Here is a 20,713-nt window from a genome sequence, read left to right as displayed (position 1 = left end):
ACAAAATTAAGCGTTTTTAAGAGAGCCACGCTGCAACAAACCAACAGTTTTTACAAGGAAAGAAACAACTTAATGGATTGCTTTTACTGACAAGTTTACACAAAGCCACACATTATTTAGACATTATGATATCGCAATGTTTAAGTTTCTCCTCATGCAACAAGTCTCCAAATTAAATAATTTGTTAAGAGACCCAGGGGCTCTTTCGAGTACTGTGTTCACAAGCATCTGCTGCTAACGTTGTTGTTGCCTCTTCCACTTGTTTCACGGAGGAGGTCAGTTGAGTGGGCGGTCCTTCAATGTGGCCAAGTACACTTGCGAAACACTGCTACAACCACCTCTGAATGTGGTCTGAGTGATCGGATGTCAAATGCGTCTTCAGTGCGTCTTGGGGGCCTTCACACCTGTACTCAGAGCTGTCCACTTCAGGATGCATGTTAATGCCAGGTCTGAACAAACATTTGTATTTTTTTTCATGTTTTCCCTGACAAATTGATCCCCAACAAAAGTAACATCACTTTACATTTCTTTGTCTATAAACCAACCTGATTTCCCCTCCACGTCTGTCTTGTATCTGTGTAGTTTGCTCTGCCCTGTTACCTTGAGTTCTACCTCAGTCTGCTTGTCCACACCTGCACTGCATCTCCCTCATCCACCCTTCCCCCCTTCCAGTGTTTGTCCAGCTTTTTCCAGCCCCTCCTCTGTTTTTAAATCAAATCATATCAAATCAAACAATCTGTAAAGAATGACATACTCTGTCCTTAGATCCTCGGGCCGAGTGAGCAAAAACTTGCCATGTTGAGAAAGAAAAACGTTTCAACAGAGGGGAAAAAAGATGAAGAAACCTCAGGAAGAGCCTCATAGGAGGGATCCCTCTCCCAGGACGGACAGACATGCAATAGATGTCACATGTACAGAACAGGACAACAAAATCACAGTTTAATTGACGGAATATCTGATACAGTATCATTGTACATACATGTTTTAATGTTTTTGTGTCATTTGCCTCATCTGTGGTTGTCCGCCTCAGTCCACCTGCATCTCATCTCCCAGTTACTTTAGTTTCTATTTAAGTCCAGTCTTGTTCAGTCATTTTCTGGTCATTTTCCTGTTTCGTTAACCTGGTTTCATATAGATATATCTATCTATATATATATCTATATATATATATATATATATATATATATATATATATATATATATATATATATATATATATATATATATATTAAAGTTAAATAAATGTAGCCATGAATTAATATCCAAAATGAGACATAAATATATAGTTCTGCTTCAATTTGTCTTTGTTTTTGTTTACTTTGTATTAATTCAACTGTTTATATATTTTCCCATTTAATCTTTTATTTTCATTTAAATGTATTTATTTATCTTAGATTTTGGCAGTGTCAGTCCTCCGTAGGGACATCTGTTGGAACCTAAATAATAAGGAAATAAAGCTAATCTCAGCAAAACACTGTGGTTAAAACTGCACAGGAAGGGTCATCCTTTAAGATTGTCCTATTTGTTTTTCTCTCTGAACATTTAAACAGCCTGCAATTTCTCAAACACAGTCTTGTAACCTGGTCTTGATAATGGTAGCTGTTTCCTGTGTTTTCTGAACACACATAATATAGATTGCTCCGTTCAATCTCATGTTGTCCACCATAATTGACTCGATTCTCTAATCAATACGGCAAATGTGAAATTGAAATTTCTCTTCCAGTTAATTTTTGCGCTGATTGATCACAGACGGGCCCGAAATGGAGGAGAGACAGCGTGTGCTGCCAATGGAGATCTTTGTGTTATTGCCGTGACTGCACGTGTCTGTATTGAGCCACAGCACGAGTGATTACAGTTTTGATGACTTCAGCTAACCAGCCCAGTGGAATGGACATGATCTATTTCTGATTAATCTGTAAATTGGACACAAGGTGTGCAGGGTTGTGTGGAGCAATGCTCGAAAGTCAATTATAATGGTTGCTGTGTTGTATTCAGCACCGCCTACACTGCAGTAATGGCCGTGCATATTTGATGAAGAGCTGCTGAGACTTTTGTGAGCTTAACAAACACCTTTCCAAGCTGTGAAACCCCTCTTTATTATAATCTCCTTGTAATGTCACCACCACTTTTTAATAATTTGTTGTACAGACAGTCAAAATGACTTGGGCCCTCTCATTTCACAGGTCACTGAGACAGATATTTATTTGATAAGCTCACTAGAGAGGATGGGCAATGCGGCATTAGCATGATCATTTGACCAGAAGAGAAACCAATGATAATATATTTCTGTAGGCTGAAGACCAGACAATATATTTATTCATGTGCACATATCCCCGTCCCCCGTCCCCCGTCCCCCGTCCCCCCCGTGAAACGACTCTCCTGGCCTCACAGAGAGACGCAACAGCAGCTTGCCGTCTGAAATCTTAGCTTTGCTGTAGCTGTGATTAAACAGATATGAATGCATATGATATTCAGGCTCCATAATACCATCATCAGTCATTTGTCATAATTATGCATTATCCGGAGTCACGTGGTTTGCATCTAAATGACAATGATACATTAGCCCCCCTTCTCTGCCTCAGTCAGAACAAGGGGGGGGGGGGAGAAAGAAGCAGTCCATGAAATATGAATGTCAAGTGTGTCCATGTTGAAAAAAAGAATGGGCCTCATTCACCAATATCTTCTTAAGAATCTTCTTAGATTCTTTCTTAAGTTGTTCTTAAGAGGTTCCTTAAGAAAACCCTACGTCAGATTCACCAACTCGTTAGTAAGCCTCAGAATTGTTCGTAGCTGTGTTCTTACATTGATGAAAGCCGCAGGAGCAATATATATGCCATTGTTTTGCGGGCCTTGGATGGAGAAATGCCACGTATAAATAGCGTGGGGGGGTTACTAATTGATGGCATGTTTCCAATTTACTTGATTTATCTTAAATCATTGGCACATTTAATTTATTTTAGAATTTAAATTATTTGTAAATGACCAAAAATATGAAATAAATAAATACATGAATAAATATGACAGAATTATCACTGTAATATTGCATTTTATTGAACTACACAAGAGAAGAAAACACAACCATGCCAACATTTCGGCACTGAAATGTGCGTAAGAGTACTCCTGAGTGTTCGTAGGATTTGTTCTTGCCTAAGAAAAATCCTAGATAAGAAAAAATTCATGAATGCCACAATCTTCGTAAAATCTTCGTAAGTGGGACTTAAGAACAAATTTGTTCGTAAGAACGGTTCATGAATGAGGCCCAATGACTTTATTGTTAAGAGTAACAGCAGTTCACACATGGACATCCGAGGCTTTCGCAGGACACCAGGCCGTTTCCTGATAACTGATGATATTTTTTCAGTGACATTTTTTGTCCACTGCAGCATTTAGTCAGAATCAATGAGTAGATGTTGTTTCCTGAGAGTTAATCATACAGTTAGATCAGCGGAAGGGCGATTAATGGGAGGTAGGTGGCATCAACAGCATTAAAATCAGAGCTGATCTTAGTAGGAGTGTGTAGGAAGCTGCCCTTTCCTGTTTGCTTGGTCGAGTGTGTGTGTGTGTGTGTGTGTGTAGTTAAGGCGTGCATTGATTTATTTGTGTGACTTAGCCTCAGCTGACCTGCTGATCTAATATTCATCTCCTTCAAAGCACACACATTCTGTCCTCTTCTTGTTCTCTCTCTCTCTCTCTCTCTCTCACACACACACACACAGAAGTAAACGCAGTAGTACTCATCACTGGTTTTGAGCCTCGAGCGTCTGGCATTTTCTAATGAAACCAAAATGATGCCAGTGGAGGTTAAATGAGGTGAAAACGAAAACAATACAAGTCCCTTTAGAAGAATCACATCTTCTCATGTGATGCGTCTCGCTCCTTCCTGTTTCTCCATCACATTCCAGGGTACTTCAGCTGTGCTGAGATAGCCAACACAGATTTGCAAACAATATAAATCGTAATGGCACTGGAATGTAATCTTTGTAGGGTAAGCCCCATCAAGACGGAGATATTAGTTTCAAGGGAGGCCCGGCTATCTAACGTTTAAAATTGCAATATATGAGTTGCTGAAGGAAAATAGTGTACGTTAAACAGTCAAAAAAACTGTAGAAGTATTCAGTGACAGGGTAAAGGGTCCGTCTGTAGCTGTGGTGGTATCTTAGCCAATAGGTGAACAGCCAAGTCAATCCTTAAGTGGGGTATCTTCTTTTGTCAGAAAAATCTCTTTGGAACTTTTTATTTTTTTCAACTCTTTTGCTAGTTTTGTTCGTCAGTGTTCCCAAACTAGTGTGACAAGAATGGGAATAAATGAGACTTTATTTTGGACCATCATAGCAATGGACCAGTAAAGTTGTTTTAGTGTCAGAGCTTTGGCACTCGTATCATTGTCAATTTACCTAAAAGTGAAAGAGTCCTTGTTCGGAGGAAGATGGTGTAGCCCGATGGGTTCAGTTTTTAGTGTATTTTTATTTTTTTGTTTGTTTTTTAACCCAGCTTTGGTTAGGTTTACACAAATAAACCAACAAAAATACCACAAAAAAGTTTTAAAACATTATTATAGCAGCAAAACATTATACAATTATACATTAAGATATAGTGTAATAATGGCATCCTTCCTGTGTGTGTGCTGTTATCCATGCTTCTCCAGGTTGACCCTGAGCTGGTTGTCCTTCTCTTCAACGCGCAAGTAACTTGATGGGTAAATAATGATACAGGCTAATGTAGGCATAATAGTCAGTTAGCTGTTACTGATATCATGATTTTTTTCTGCAAATGCTACAATCACTAGATGTTGCCAAGTTTCATACTGTTACCTTGATTAAAATGATGGATTTCTACACATGTTTTAAGATATTTTAATGTAGAAATGTTACATATTACCTTCTGATCCATCCATCACGGACCACCCAGTAAACTTTGTATTGTGCTTAGACCTGTACTCTGACAAATCATCAAAATACAGTTTATATTGTCCACGCAGAACAAATCAGAGTTGTTGTTATTTGAGGTTCATACCAGAGACAAGGTACCAATAAACCTCTTTTGTAACTCTACGGCTCAAAGCAGATGTGTACTTATTTATCTCTTAAGCAACAACATTCCCAGTTTCCCACAGATAAAACCAAGAGGGAGCAGGGAGGCAAAATGCAATTACAAGTGGTCACTTGAGACACATTTGATATGCATTCCCCCTCCGGAAGTGAACTATAATCCACCTCAACTGGTGGTAAGAACAATGTGGATAAATGGCAAGCTGTGTACCACGAGTTTAGTCCTGTTTTCTTTTTAGCTTCATGGAACTTCTATACGGTATGTGAGACGATGATGTTCAAATCCCAGCTTACATTTGTGTGTGTGGTACTAGTCTCAATAAAGGCAGAAAAGGAGAGTGAGAGAGGTCGCAAAGTTAAATTATGCATGTAGTGTAATTAGCCAATCAAGTGTTTAAATTAGATGTTGATGACTCTTTGCCACAAATGAGAAGATGATGCTCCCCCAGGTCAAAGAGGGCTTTCCCTGACGAGCGGAGGATCACCAGTGACATGGAGAACGATTATGGATGCTTTGTGACAAACATGTTAATTCCCTCTCACACAAACTCCCTGTTTAGGGTGACCATGAAGAATGGTTGATTTTGTGTTTACCTACGATTAGCCTTTATTTATTTGTTTTCTAATGATGCCATTAGCGGGTTATTAGCTTATCGGTTATACAGCTCTAATTACATCATCATCACATCCTGTGGCTATGTTGTATTATATGTGTCCAGCAATTTAGAGTTCAATTACCAACGTCCCTATTTGGTTTATATTGATTTTAACACTAACAGCACATAGGGCCTCTATTGCCTGGTCCACAAGGCACTTTGCAATGTGCATGGTTTGATGATTCTTCACTTTTAAACTAAAATAAAGTAAAAGTATAGAAAACAAAAACTAGCAATAAACTAACAATAAACTTGAAAAACAAACAAACAAAACTACAAGGGCCTGGATACACCAGAGTTTTAACAGCAATTCATTTTATTGAAGTAGCTGTAATTAGTAGAGAAAAAAAATAAGCAAAAGTAGTTTAATCTTGCTGAATTTAAAACATGTGAACTGCTGATGAACTTGAATTTGGACCCAAACTATCTAAAATGGAAGAACCTGGCAACTAAACTGTTGGAGGATAAACTGCTCCATAGAAAACACGGGAGTCCATTTTACAAATACTTTTACTCAGCCCAGACGGCAGAATAAAATGTTGGCAGGTTTCTGTAGACCACTGATAAGTTCACATTTGTACATGTCATATGTACTATATGGATCTTACAACAACCCATGTTCACATTAGATGTTTATGAACTGACCAGGTTAGAAAGCGGTAAAGTTAAGCTAAGAGACACGGATGCCAAGCCTGTGTTTCAACATTTGTGGGCTGACACTACTCTCACTAACAAAGCTGTTTCAAACCCAGAATATAGGTTGCAAATGACACTGGTGAAGAGGCAGAGGTGAAAAATAAGGAGAAACAGCACTACCTGGGTGAAATCATGGATAGTAAAGCAACAAGCTCAAGGGGCGGTTCTGCTTCTCTTTTTGTGCACTGATCCAAGTATCTGAAGTTGCCAATCAGCCAATAAAATTGATTTCTTTCGCCGACAAGCTGCTGCTGCTGCTGCCACATGCTGGATCGACCAAAAAGTCTCCAACAAAGGCCATCCAGTGCCATCAGAGCTGGACACACCCCACCGACTAGAGCCACCAACACTCACTGACAACCATCAAGCCTGTCAATACACGATGGCTGCCCATCGGCCTCGATTCGAGAATTTGAGTGTACGATTTGCATGCATTGTTATGCATTTGCCAAGACCCGTATAATAACTCAGTTAAATCATTTATCACGACCCAACGCTGAAAGTTAATTAGCTCATTTTACACCAGTAGCTTGTAGCATATTTCACGGCTCTCACTTTGATAATGCAGAGATGCAGGTAAATTTCCATCACACTTTATTTATCATTATCCTGTATTTAGCTCTTAATTTCTTCTTCATTGCTAATGTAATGTATTTTTTCATTCTTCAGCACTCATACTTATACATGAGTACCATCTCGAAGGTGAAAACTTACTGGCTGGCCCTACAGATATCCTTTCTGTTCTTAATCCTTCTTGTTTTGTAATGGTATTAAGATCCTATTAGACAGAGTACATAAACTTCAAATAACGTAAATAATTTGTTGAGTGCCCCTCACATGCACACACAATCACACCGTAATTGCGTTTATTTGAAGTGCAACATGCTACGAGTTGAGACATGATATATAATAAATTGGACGTTGATAGGGCTTGTAATGGAAATCTATATGGAGACAGATACACACACACACATACACACACACACACACACGCACACACACACACACACACACACACACACACACAGAGTCATGGCCAGGCTTTTGCTAATGAAAGAATCAGTCATATCCAAGACACACTTACACACATAAATACATTCATCCAGCACTCCAGAGAGAGCATTCAAGCAAATAATTTGAAAAATGAGAATATTTGCTTATATGTATTATTAGAATTATTGATATGAGCACACCCTCTCTTGGCTGGGTGCAATTAAAGTGGAAGTGATACGCAGTATGTATGATCACTGGCTGCACAGCGCACACACATGCATACACCTCTAATGGTTGCACCGTCACATGAATATGTAATGAACGCTGTACTGAGATCAGAGAGATGGAGTTTTATATCGTTCCATCCTCTCCTTCCTCATTTTTCTCACTTTTGAGGCCTCCTCCCCCTATCCCCTCTCCTCTCCGCCCTCCCTTCCATGCAGTGGCGGTTCTAGACCAGTTTTAATAGGGGGGCCAGGTTGGGGCCGGCTTTTTTGTTAGGGGGCACATACAACCTGGAAAAAAATATAAATCCCTCATTCAGACAAAACAGTGTTTACAATTTCAGCAATTTTGATTGGGTAGCTAACTGCTGAGACACTTTAGTTCTGCCTTTCCCTTCAAAACAAAATCATTGCAAGAAATCAGTCATTGTATTATTGATGCAGACTCCCTGTCGGGGGGGGCCACAGGGGGGTCCAGACTCAGAGTTACGGGGGCACTGGCCCCTGTTGGCCCCCCCCTAGAACCGCCCCTGCTTCCATTGCTCTGAAATATTTAACATTTCAGAATGATCTGCGCCTGTCTTGTTTTACAGTGAATCAGACAGCTTTGCCTGCTACCCAGACTCTCTATATAAAGAATAACAAACGTTCTTGTAGGTTATCTTATAGTCTGTAGCACTCCGTGGCATATTTCTCTCGTCCGTGTTGGAGCTGGTGGTGGTGGTGGGTGGAGATCACAGAATCAGTATGTAGTAGGGTAAAATACTCTGCTGTCTGCTCACACATTCATCAGTCAGAGGCTGCCTGTGTGGGTAGTGGCTAGAGGAGTAGTGGAGTGGTTTTGGCAACCACGGGGGTGGGAGGATGTGAGGAGGTGGATTGATTGCCAGAGAACACAGGAAACGTCCTCCTCAGGCACTGGACACCCCCTGTGGGACGAAAAACAACGACTGTCTGCATTGTGAATCAACGATATTGGTAGAAAACATCTTCACATACCGGGCGGCCTTCTGCGGCAAAATACCCATTAAAGTTTCACACAGAGGACTGTTCATCTTTTTTAATCTTAAAATCTGTACAGTCGGAGTTCAGAATCCTTAACGTAATACTTCGAGCCAATAAATGAGATTTTATTAACCAAAGTAGATTTTTTTTTATTTTCAAGCTTTCGTTGGATGCACCAAAATCTGAATGAATCCACCCACACACACTGAATCACTGCCATTACATGTGAAGTCTGGAGAGATTCAACTTTTTGTTGCCAAAAAAAAAAACCCATGAAAAAGATTACAAAAACCAGCAATAAAAGTATCCTGTAGAAAAATGAAGCCACTGGGCTTACTTCAGACACACTCGCACCAAGCCAGGATGTAGTTAGACAGCCTTATTTGGTTAGGGGCATATCAGTTGGCTCGGTGCAAGAGTGCCTGAAGTGAGTCCAGGAACATATTTCTATAATCAGTTTAAGCTAACCTTACATTCACCAGAAGTTGTCTGCTTTAAAACCGTGAGTACCTGATATTTCTTCGTTTTGCTTTAAGCATCATATAAGCTTATTTGTCTGTGCAACTGATGTCGACCTCTATGAACATGTAATTGAGCCACAACGTTGCACTGGGTGACAAGTTCCTCCCTAACAATTAACATGGGCTCCGTAGTTAATTTGAGCTAGTCTCTGTAAAACATGTAAACACAGTATTGATGTAACAAATACTCATATTATATTCAAATATTAATAGGCAGCAGAACATTTAAGAATTCATGTTTTAAAGACATGTTCTGTTTTCTTTCATTTAAATAAATGAATGAATAAATAATACAAAACATTGCAATGGTTAGAATACAACAAAGCTAAGCATTTGCTCAAATTAAATAATGAGAAAAAACGTAGACGAGTGATATGGGTGTGTGTACATGCACAAAGAGTAAGGTTGAAATGGGAAGACAAAGATTTAGAGTTCTGAATGTGTAGAGGGATTCACTGTAATAGTAAAGCCTACCTTTTCATTAATATTTCTGAATATATGTCCTCCTTGACATATCTACTATATACCATTAAGTATGAGTCCCATACCTCCTAAGTCCATATGTTGTATCTTGGGGGGTCGGGTCTTAACCATCTCATTGTCATGCATTGCGTTGTAGCTGTCAGTCATTTTTTTAAAGACAATTATGTATGAATACCTCTCAGTATTAGACCCAGAAGCGCAACTTTGTTATATTTTGGTAAAATGCTTCTGACTTGCCGTTTTTCAAGACTCACATCTTTATAAGAAACAGAGAGGCTTGCAGCTGAGCACCAGACATGCTTGAGAATTTGGAAAGTAATTAGAGAAAGCATAACATGTTGTTGGTTGAAACTTTTGAATGGAAAATCATAGAATATTGCCAGCTTTCTTTAACACACCGCAAGATACTTTTAAAACAGATTATACATCCAGCTGTATGGCGAACAGGAACAGGGTATATGAGAGGCATTAGGATTCTGATCATTAACTCAATAATGAATCCTTGGTTTAATTTAGATGACCTTAATTGATTGAGTCGAGGTCTAATTGTGCATACATTAAGCACAATCCCAAGTTTCAGATATAATGATTTTGTTAGAGAATTAAAAGAGGAGTGCACTGAACAATGAAACCCCCATCTGAGGGTCTGACTGGAGGGGGGCAGGGAGCCTTGGGGATGCCCCGAAGCCGAGGTTTCCATCCTCGTAGCGAATGCAATACTGAAAATGCCTGTCGCCTATCTGTGTGACTGACGCAGTGGCAGAGCTCTTCATTTACATACATTTACATACCAACATTTCGCTGGTTCCATTCTGTGTTTAATGGGGTTTCAACAAGATGATAAGAGTGGCCACTGGTTAATGAATAACTATAGGTACGGACACTGTGTTACATGTTCATGCATGTGTGGGTGCACATACTCTACGGAATATAGCGCATGTATGTGATTAGTAGAAAAGAAATCTCGAAAGTTAGTTCAGACTACATGAATTTACAGAAGATGTTGTTGGTAGACATTCTGTATTTGACATTAATTTCCAGCAAGAATAATCAAAAACTAACAGCGGCGGGAAAGCTAACAGCTACGAGTGAAAGACGTATATAAGAGCGGAATTTGGTCAATGCATGGCTGCCCTTGTGTACAGAATAAATTATATATTGAAAGGATATATAGGGGAGAGTAATTAGATGTACATTCGCATTCGGAGCCCCTTTGGGATGTGAGAAAAAATAGTGGTCTTGCAGGTTGCGGCCCCACGAGATGGGCCCTGACGGTGATAGCGCTTCAGGGGAGCTTTGATATGCAAGAAATTGGCAGTGGTTGACGATCTGAGCGCTCATGTGTGACGGCGCTGAAATGGGAGGATTTAGCACCGCCTTCCACGCGTTCACTTGTCTTCATCAGAAGCAGTGCCTTTTTCTTTAGTTACACGCTGTCAACCTTTAATAAATACAGACCAGACACAGCATGGGTCTGTCAGCATCAATTCAGATCATTTGGGAACTTTCAGTCAGGAGAGGCTCACAGCTAATAATCAGGCCTCACATGCACTGGCATCATCAAGAGTCCCGCCTCGTAAATTAAAATGATCTTTTAACTAAGGTTTAAGGAAAAGACATCTCTAGTCAAGTCCGGCAGCACACCATTAGCTAACTTTCACCATGTGGGAGTTGGTCCTTGAAAGTGCAACACGGGGATGTACAATGAAATGGTGTGGATACTTCTGTATAGATAGGCAGACGGCGGCAGGGTGGAGAGTGGCTGGGGTGGGTGTTATAGTTTTTTATCTCTGCGCAGGCATCTCACCACACCATCGCTGAAGCTTGATAGATTTGTAAATTTGGTTTTGTATTAGTTTTTCTAACAGAGTTTAAGTTAAAGGTGCAATATGTAAGAATCTGCCACATATTGAACTCCGCCTCCAAACAGATAGGGGATGGCACATCAACAGCATAACCACTAACAGTTGCTGACACTCGCTAGTTAGCCCAGCTAGCTGTGCAGCCCAGGGGTTAGTGTTGGCATTTCTCTGGTAAAACATTCATCTTGAATATATGAAAGATTGGACATGACCTCTGTGTTGCATGAGTAGGTTATAGTAAGTTGTTTCAGCTGTAAGCATCTAAATGGAGTTTTCTTCTACATTTCAATACAATCTTGGCTTATACTGTGTTTTAATGCTAGGGCTAACAATCTCTACCCTCCGATACAAGAACAATACTGACATTATGTACATGTCGTCCACATAAATCAGTTAACTTTTGGCCTCTTAGTGGAGACTGGGGTAAGATGAGCCATTTTTCATATTTAGAATCTCTACATCAAGGTAATCATTGTTTTGTTGCTAACTAATATATCTGCATATATTTCAGGATGATGTAAATCCCTTCAAACAAACAGAGTGAGTGTAAACATAACTGTTTTGATAATATAGCATGTCCAAAAAGAATGGTCCTGTGGCACAACTTACCCAGTGTATGGAGTAAGTTTAACATAGGAGCGAGGTAAGTTGAGCCGTAACCCTACTTAACTTCTTACCTTCCCAGACTCCATGAAATGATGCATTCCTCCTAAATATTTGGTCACATGATCAATGCTGTTTACCGTTTCCCAGCCATAAGGGGTGGCTCAACTTACCCTTTGGCTCAACTTACCCCACTCTCCCCTATATATATTTGACCACAGTTGTTCAGTATTCCCTTTCAATGTAGCCAGTAGGTGTATATTTAAGACCCTGTTGCAGTGTTTTCACATTTTAAAACCAACAAGACACATTAACAAACATCTTGAAAAAGCTATTAGCCAACTCTAAGAGTTAGCATTAATTAGCTGGCCTGCTACAGTAGATCAAATGTGCTCTGGACAATCATCATCACTCTCATCATTTCCACCAACAAAATCAATGGTGGTCAGCTAGAATGGATAAGTCTGGTTTTTTGTTTTTTTGGGGGTTTTTTTTGCATCTGAATTAAATAAAAGATCCATTATCTTAAATGTAACCACAAATATCTACCATAAATCTGCCATTTCAATCATAGGGCCTATTAGCATGGCAGTCTCAAGTGACACATATCAACATTCAATAATTTAAAAAAAGCGATATGTTTTTCTTGTATTGCAATGTTTCTGTATCTGTGGATGTGCATACTGTAGACTGAAAAAAAACATACCCATACAAGCTTGCTTGCAGTTGGCAGAGGGTGAGCTACGGTCTTTTTTAGGACGAGGTACGTGTGTGTTTGTGTGTGCAAGGGTGAAATGATAAGGGTGACTGGGTCAGCGAGTAAATCAAATACTGGCAAACCATGCTGGTGCCAGTATGTTGCTCTGCGTAACAGTTTGTCATCTGATAGAGGAGCAGAGGAGTCAGTGATGGAGACTGTAAACATGGAAGTTTCCAGAGCGTGAGTGAAAGGCCAAAGGCGTACCTTATCTCTCTGGAGGGACACACAGTTACAGTTCAGTGTTTATAGCCTTCCCGTCATCGCCCATCATGATGGAAAAGACTCCTGGCACACAAATATAAAAGGCTGGAGTCACACATGCATACACAAACAGAAGGTAATCAAGAAAGCCAAAGTCTTTAGGGCTCAGTTACATCCTTCACACATTTTGTCGCCACAGGGTTCCATGTATGTGATTGTGTGTTTAATCTGGAGTCTCCCGAGACATTGAAGGACAGCCGCACTCCGTAATACTGTTGAGCCAGCATGTGTTGCCATGGTGTAAGCACATTTTCTGACGTGTTCAGACCACTGCTGAAAAACAGCTAACTCCCATGAGGGTCCCCCCCACAACAACTGTGTGACAGCATTCGTGTGTGCGAGCGGGTGCGTACGCGTGCGTGTGTTTTTGTTGATGCAGGTGTTACCCTGGTCTTCGCAAAGGCTAATGGACGGGCCCATTAACACCACAACAACCCTAATAGTACTGCAAATACTCGGCCTGCTGGTGCGATGATAGCTTTGTTCAATAATTCAACAGTTGCTGAGAAAATCAACAGTGCAGCTTTCTGAAAGAGCAAACAACACTATAGACAAGAGATCTGATAACCAGGAGTCAGGATTACACTGTAGACACTACACTTAATGCTCACACATGGACCTACAATGACTTAATTAGACAACAGAGGCTGTAACGTGACAAATTGAGTGCCTTAATAATGGACAAAACACAGAGCTCAGAGGCTGATGAATTTTTTTTGGGGGGGGAGTTATTTACCTTAGTTTCACTTTATCACGGGTCTTTTTTGCTTTTTACAACAAAAATTAAGTAAAAAATAAAGTCAGAAAAGATGTTGGTCTCTCGTAGCCTGTGGAGTTTGGAGGTAAGCCGCTAGCAGATAGCCGTTAGACCCTTATTAAACTTTCTTCAAGGTTAACTAGTGACAAAAGTGTACTAAAAAAATAAAGCAAAAAAACAGCTTATTTTGTTAGACCCTTATTAAACTTTCTTCAAGGTTAATTCGCAAGGCATTAAAATAATGCCTTTCAAATTAACCTCTGAAAAATTTTAATAAGGCTCTTTTGGCTTGGTACATCTTATTATCTTACCCAGGGTGCAACAGTGTTTGATAACTATCTAATGAAGGCTTTATCATTTATTGTTTTTGTCTAATTTGATACAAAGTACAGCTTGTTACGTCTTATCAGTTTACTTAGGGTATCACTGTGTTTGTTTAGTGTCATATAAAGACCATATTAAGTCTCAGTATAGGTTAGTCATCTTATTTGTGAATTCTAAGACAACGCCCAAGTGAAATGGTTTTATTTTACCCACATTTGTGGTCTGTTTTTCATTGACACCTAATTGTTGAGCATTCTTTGCATTGCTAGATATGACTGGTTAGCATCAGCGTGCCATGCCCCTTCATCTGTCGTAATTGGGCTCCTTATAGTGCGAGCACATTTATTAATGGTGCTCGAGGTAAGTGATGACTTCACTCAGCATGTAAATGAAGTAGTGAGAGATTCCTGCATCCAGCTTGTAATATTAACCGAGTTAATTTAGCATGAAACACGGTAAAAGGTTATTTACTATGTATGATGTGCTCTTATAGATTTGTCTGCGGTGTAAATTAGAATGTAAGCTACGGTGAAGTCTTTAGAAAATGCAGCCGGTGCAGACTGTGCAGTCAGCCAAACGCTCTCCCCCAACCGTTTACACAATGAAGTGACATTAAGACGGATGGCAGTGTCACGCATAATCAATTGTGCATTTCTTCTCAATATATGGTTTAATAATCATTAGTTGGTCATTTACATCAAGATGCGACAAGAGCGTAAAAGCTGAAGAAAGTGGTTTGGTTCATCACGACAAGGCTTTCAGTCAGTCATGGATCACATGTCTCGGCGCTCTGTATTTGTGCTTACTCTACAATACGGATCACTTCCAACTAATCATGTGCTTTTCATTGACATGTCTGGTTAATTACAGGAGGGAAAAAGTTGTGCTGTATCAAAAAATGTAATCCCAAGTATGAGTCTTCACACCCTGAGCTGCTAATGTTCACACAACACCCACAATCCTCCTCTCGCACTCAGAAAGAACAGTACCTTATCGCTGTTCCTCGCTGGTGTGAAGAGTGGACTGCACAGAGTGTACCTTTTCTCTCTGCTGCAACGCCACAAACGTCAACTGCACGTGTAGCCGAAGAACGAGGATGCATACGTGCAGACTCCTGTGCTGCTCTCCCTGCCTGAGAGCCGTCGTCAGAGAACAGATGCTCCGTGCAGGGAAAATGAATTTATGGAACACCAGATTTCTCCTCTGCTTTCTCCACATATTATTCAACTATTTGATTCTGGCATCGTGACAGGCAAGATGTCAAAGCCAGTTTGCAATGGGAAGTAATCTCACACTGTGTATTTCATGACCCGTTTGCCCTCTCTCTTCCGTCTGGCAGCTACGCCTCCATTTCTGTGGTCTGTTTCTATGGTTCCCTTTTTGTCTGACTTCCACACATGCCATGTCCCATCCTCATTCACAGCTTCTAGTACTAGACTTGGACGGTCCATGAATGCCAACCATCTGATCGAACTAACGGTCCAGGAGGAACGGGCAGACCCTCTTGTGGTGACTGCCAGTCATTTTAGCACACTAGTTGATCAAAATGCTTCTACCTACTACAGCATACATATCAGTGGCTTCTTCAATATTCAAAACATTAGTGGGACATTTTTTAGCCAAGAATTAGATGAGAAGATCAATACCAATTTATTATTGGCCCATATTAGACTTAAGATGGTTAGCTTATCTTAGAAGAGAGAAACTGCTATCAATTAGTTGTTGAAGCATCCCCTTGTTGCCTGGCAACCTCAAAGTGACAAAAGGACTTCAGGAAGTCGCTGCTAAAGTCCCTGTACAACCACAACAGTTTGGTTTTACACTTCTGCTTCTGAACGGAATGAACAAACAAGGATAACGTTTTTTTATTAGTGAGCTTTAGAGGTACTCGTAGACAATCTTTGTTACCTTTGGACAGAGCCAGGCTGGCTTTTTCCCTTAACTTTCCAGTCTTTATGCTAAGCTAACTGTCTGCTGTCTGTAGTCTTACATTTAAAGGTCATACTCATAACATTTTTATGTAGACAAATCATTTAAAAAATAATAATATATCTACAGAGCTTGTAGAAAGGTGCATAATGACAGTATCTCTATTTTTGTTTGTTGGCGCCAAATTATTGTTTTGTTTACCTCTGTGTACAAATTCTGACCGCTGGTTCCAGCTTCTAACGAGTTTTGTGAGCCAATAGTATAACACTGTTGATATCGCATGGTATCTGAGTATTGTCGGCATCAAGAGTCTTGGTAGTTGCCAATTTGTGGGGGGGAAAAAGCTAGCGTTAGGGATGCTTACGTTATCTAACATTAGCAATGTTAACATTTGGTGGCTAGTGTTAGCAACAATAGCTAACATTTGGTAGCAAGTGTTAGCAACAATAGCTAACATTTTGTAGCTAGTGTTAGCAACAATAGCTAACATTTGCTAGCTAGTGTTAGCAACAATAAGCACAGCTCTGATTCATCTGAACTCAAAGGTTATTTGCTGGTCGTCTAGCTGACAGACCTGACAAAGCCTGAATTCAGGCTTGTTATAAGGCCTGATGTATGACATTTGAAACATGGGCTGTTGTTTGCTGTCAGTCTTGATTTTATCCTTCTCTAATGACAGTTTATTTAGCTTTTTCTGTCGCTTCATTCTGGAGATAAGCCACCGTCTCTTCAAAAGGATTTTCCCTGTTGAAGGGAAGGAAAGCAGTTGGAAGGCGAAAGAAAATATTGGCGGTTTCTAATGGTGTTAATTGCAGAGCACCATTTAATGTATAGATATCAGTTCAAGGTATACAGGACAGTAATGATTTGCCTATAAATCAAGAGGAAGCTACACTTTACAGTAAGGCTGAAAAGCATTATTTAAAAGATTAAGATTGATGAAAGGAATAAACAGAGAGAGAAAAGCCAGATTGAGAGTTACACTGGAAGTCCTCCCACAAATTCACTCCTACTCTTCCTCTTGTGCCCACGCACTCTCTGTTACTGTGACGTCCACTCATCCTTTTTACTCCTCCGCTTGGCTGCGGAGGCGTACTGCTCTCCTCTCCTCTCATTCATACACTGCCACGCTATTTCCATATTTCTGAGTGGACAACGTGCAGTGAGTAGAAATTTCTGTGCAGGAAGAGGAGGCAGAGGAGGAAGAGGAGGAGGAGGAGGAAGCACCATGTTTGGTTTCATCCGAGCACATCAGATTTCCGATCATGCTGAGATCGTGATCAGAGCTCGCATGAGATGCCAAGCTCTGCAGATGGAATTATGTCATCTTTGTACACAGGGCAAAATGTGATCCAGCCATATCATCCAATCACTGCCACAGAAGCACAGAAATAGTGCAGTTTAACTAAAAAGAACAAACAGGAGTTTTAAAGTTAGTTCAGTCCTCCCAGGTTCCTGTTATTTAAACACAAGGAAGTGATGCCAACCCAGAACGGTCAGTAGTCATCACGGATCATTCTGACAAACATGCTGTGTCACTTCAACTGTGCTGATCTCACCACTCTCTGTGAGATCAGAACATATTAATACAGGCATGACATCAAAAGGATGACTTCACAGTGGCCCAGGTCTGACCTGCGGGGAAGATTCAAAACATTCAGTAGGTCATGTAGGGTTTCAAGTTTCAAGTTTAGGGAGGACAATTACTGGGAACCGTCCCAGCTATGACCATTACAGTCTTCACCAATGAGAGCAGGGTGTTCCTAATAGTCTATGTGTGTAATAAACTGCATGAATGCTGGGTGTGCTTATCTGAACAGCGCATTTAGAAGGGGTCATGTTAGCTTGGATTGAACAGGAAAGAAAAAAAAGGTCACTCTGACCCTGATGAATGACTGACTTGATTTAAACGCTATTGATTCTTCACATTCTCTTTATATGACACGTGAATGTGTTTAATACGCAAAACAAACATTTCTATACGCAGGAATGTAAGCCACTGTCAAAGCTGTATTTTACTCAACCAGGGGATCCATCACGGGCTTGAAGAAGGCCTGGCAGCCATTTTTGGGCTACTTTAAATTGGAATCCGCTGCTGGAGACAATGACGCACAGGACTATTGATTGAAAATCTGCGTTATCTGTGACAACTTGTACATTATTAAAATTCTTGTTTTGATCATTGTTGTTATTTTCTATACATCTTATATATGGATATGGTCTCCTTGATTGTATGTAGTGTATGTTTTTGCATTAAAAAGCGAGCAAAAATATGCAAATAATGATGGTGATTTTTTCTCTCTAAAACTGAAAAAACAAACAAACAAATGAAAAAACAACAACTTTAAATTCAAGAGAGTAAATACTGCCATTAGTTCATCCTGGCACCTCCTGTGGACAAACGCGGTATGAAAAACCTCCAAGACCAGTTATAAAGATCTTTATCTAGCTAGTACGAGCATTTGTTTTGGACATGAGTAAAAGAAAGAGGGATCAGATTATTATTGTTAGTATTATCTGATGGTCTTTTTTGCTTATGTTGGTCATCTGGAGGCATCAGGGATGAATCAAGTCTGTTTCATAACCACTTAAACGTTCCTTGTAGTACTTACCAAGCCATAAACCCCAAATCTGCTGCACCAAAGTGTGAGCTCTTCAAGCTTCTTACTTTGCCCCAGACTAGCAGAGTAATTAATCAGTTGTAAAACAGCTCTGCACCGCCATCTCCATTCAAGATGACATGATCACAGACTATTTCCGAAATATTTCATTCATAATTCCAAAATATAATTAGAGAAGTTCCAATAATAACTGCTCACAGTCAGGTCTGTGTGTCCATTTATCACGATACAACCTTTTTTGTGATTTCGACAAAATAGGGTTGGTGTTAAGACTTGGAAGACGCTTTATAGGATCGGTGAGCAGCAAGATTTCAGGCTGTTTGTTTTGTTGTTGGTCTTGGTTTGTTTTTGCCTCTTCATCAGCTGGAGTAACAATAACAATTGAAAGAAAAACGTTGAAAGCCTGTCTAACTGGATTTAAAAGCTGCATTTGTGTTTTTAAGGCAACCAGCAAAATAGACAGGACTGTGAGAATACGTTCTTTTGCTGCTTTGGGGGTGTTGATAGAAAAACAAAAGACATTCCACTGGTACTATCCTCAGGATTTATTGAAGTGGTAATATATAACAATTGGTGCGATCACTACTGAAGAGAGTCCCAGCAAACATAGGGACCATTATGATGCTGCATCTTTAATAACCGTTTGCTTAATACCTTGAATTTGTCATAATTTGTCAAGCCTGTAATGAAAGGTCACATGAAAATAAATCTAAACTGGGGAAATAAAAAAAACTAAATGAAAAAAAGCTGTGCATCTGTGTAGACATGTGGCTCTGACATGTTTACTACCTAATCTCTCCTGCCTTTTTGCCAAGGTGATTCATTCAACCTGTGCAGATTGTTCACATGTAGAGGATAAGAAGTGAATCAAAAATTGCAAGTGACTCCGAGCTTTACACCACTTTACATCACTTTATATTGCCTGACATGAGGGCAATCTCTCATTACTTTATCTCTTCACTAATGACGTCATTAACTCAGAACAACATCATGGCTGCCTCTCGAAGAAGTCACACGAGCCTTGAAGGACACCCTGAGAGCTGTATCGCTCCCCTCTACTCTGTTAAAACAGGAACTTTCCAGATTTTTCAAACAGCTTCTGCCAAAATGAGACAATCTTTCCAGCAGTGAAATTTAAGTTAGGCCTGCGCCACTGCTCATCAGCAGCTATCGATTATATGGGCCGACTGCTTCAGCCATGGAAACCTTTATAACTAACCTACATAACCTACATCAGTGTTTTCACTCGTATGCCTGATGACTGCATTCTTTAAAGTGCCGACACGCTGGATTTCGTTTTACACTGGGACGAGCGTTCCCCCATGTTTTATGTAATCGCAGGATGAAAAATAAAAAATAAAAAATGCCAAGGACAGGGAAGAAAGCTGATCATCTGCAGCGAGTGTGGACTATGACAGAGGGCAGTAAACACGCGGGATAATTTACCGCCTTGGCCACAGCACACAAAACATTATTTTCCAGGCTAAATGCAGTCTGATGGCACCTTCGTCCTGGAGGTGCCATCAGACTGTATTTAGCCTGGAAAATAATGTGAACCATCCACACATGACTGACATCTCCCTCACCTGTCTGTCGAGTCTGATGCACTGGACAACTTACACAGTATCATTGTCATTACCACACATGGTTTGATGTTACTTGAAAACAATTCCTGTCATAAGGTGTTGATGGAAGTTCTGCAGTGGTTCATAGGACCTGTATTTAAAAAAATAAGACATTAAGAAAACACAAATTTAGCCAATTCAATAAAACAATATGTCTGACTGCAAACCTCCGATCTTCTTCCTTAGTGAATTTGAACTCTCCTGGGTACAAACTGAGCACCTGCACTTTCACCGAAGCCCTTACTGTATTTACATCGGGCTGTAGCTGTTTGTGTAATACCGATGAAAGAAATATCCCACATTGTTTTGTGAGCGTATGTTTGCGAACCCTATTGCTTCTGTTGT

General features: G+C 40.1%; 1 long non-coding RNA gene across 1 annotated transcript; it reads right to left on the bottom strand.

Moving 5' to 3' along the window:
• Window positions 1–8,146: 8,146 nt before the first annotated feature.
• On the bottom strand, window positions 8,147–15,482 carry LOC115588789 (uncharacterized). Its single transcript, XR_003985416.1, has 3 exons — window positions 15,183–15,482; window positions 13,056–13,136; window positions 8,147–8,546 (listed from the first exon to the last, which is right to left on the bottom strand). It is a non-coding gene; the product is annotated as an uncharacterized LOC115588789 (long non-coding RNA).
• Between the last annotated feature and the right edge of the window lie 5,231 nt (window positions 15,483–20,713).

This window comes from Sparus aurata, chromosome 9 (assembly GCF_900880675.1).
Source record: "Sparus aurata chromosome 9, fSpaAur1.1, whole genome shotgun sequence".
Lineage (NCBI taxonomy): Eukaryota > Metazoa > Chordata > Actinopteri > Spariformes > Sparidae > Sparus > Sparus aurata.
Note: the sequence above shows the minus strand (reverse complement) of the source record. Positions and strands in the feature narration are given on the sequence as shown.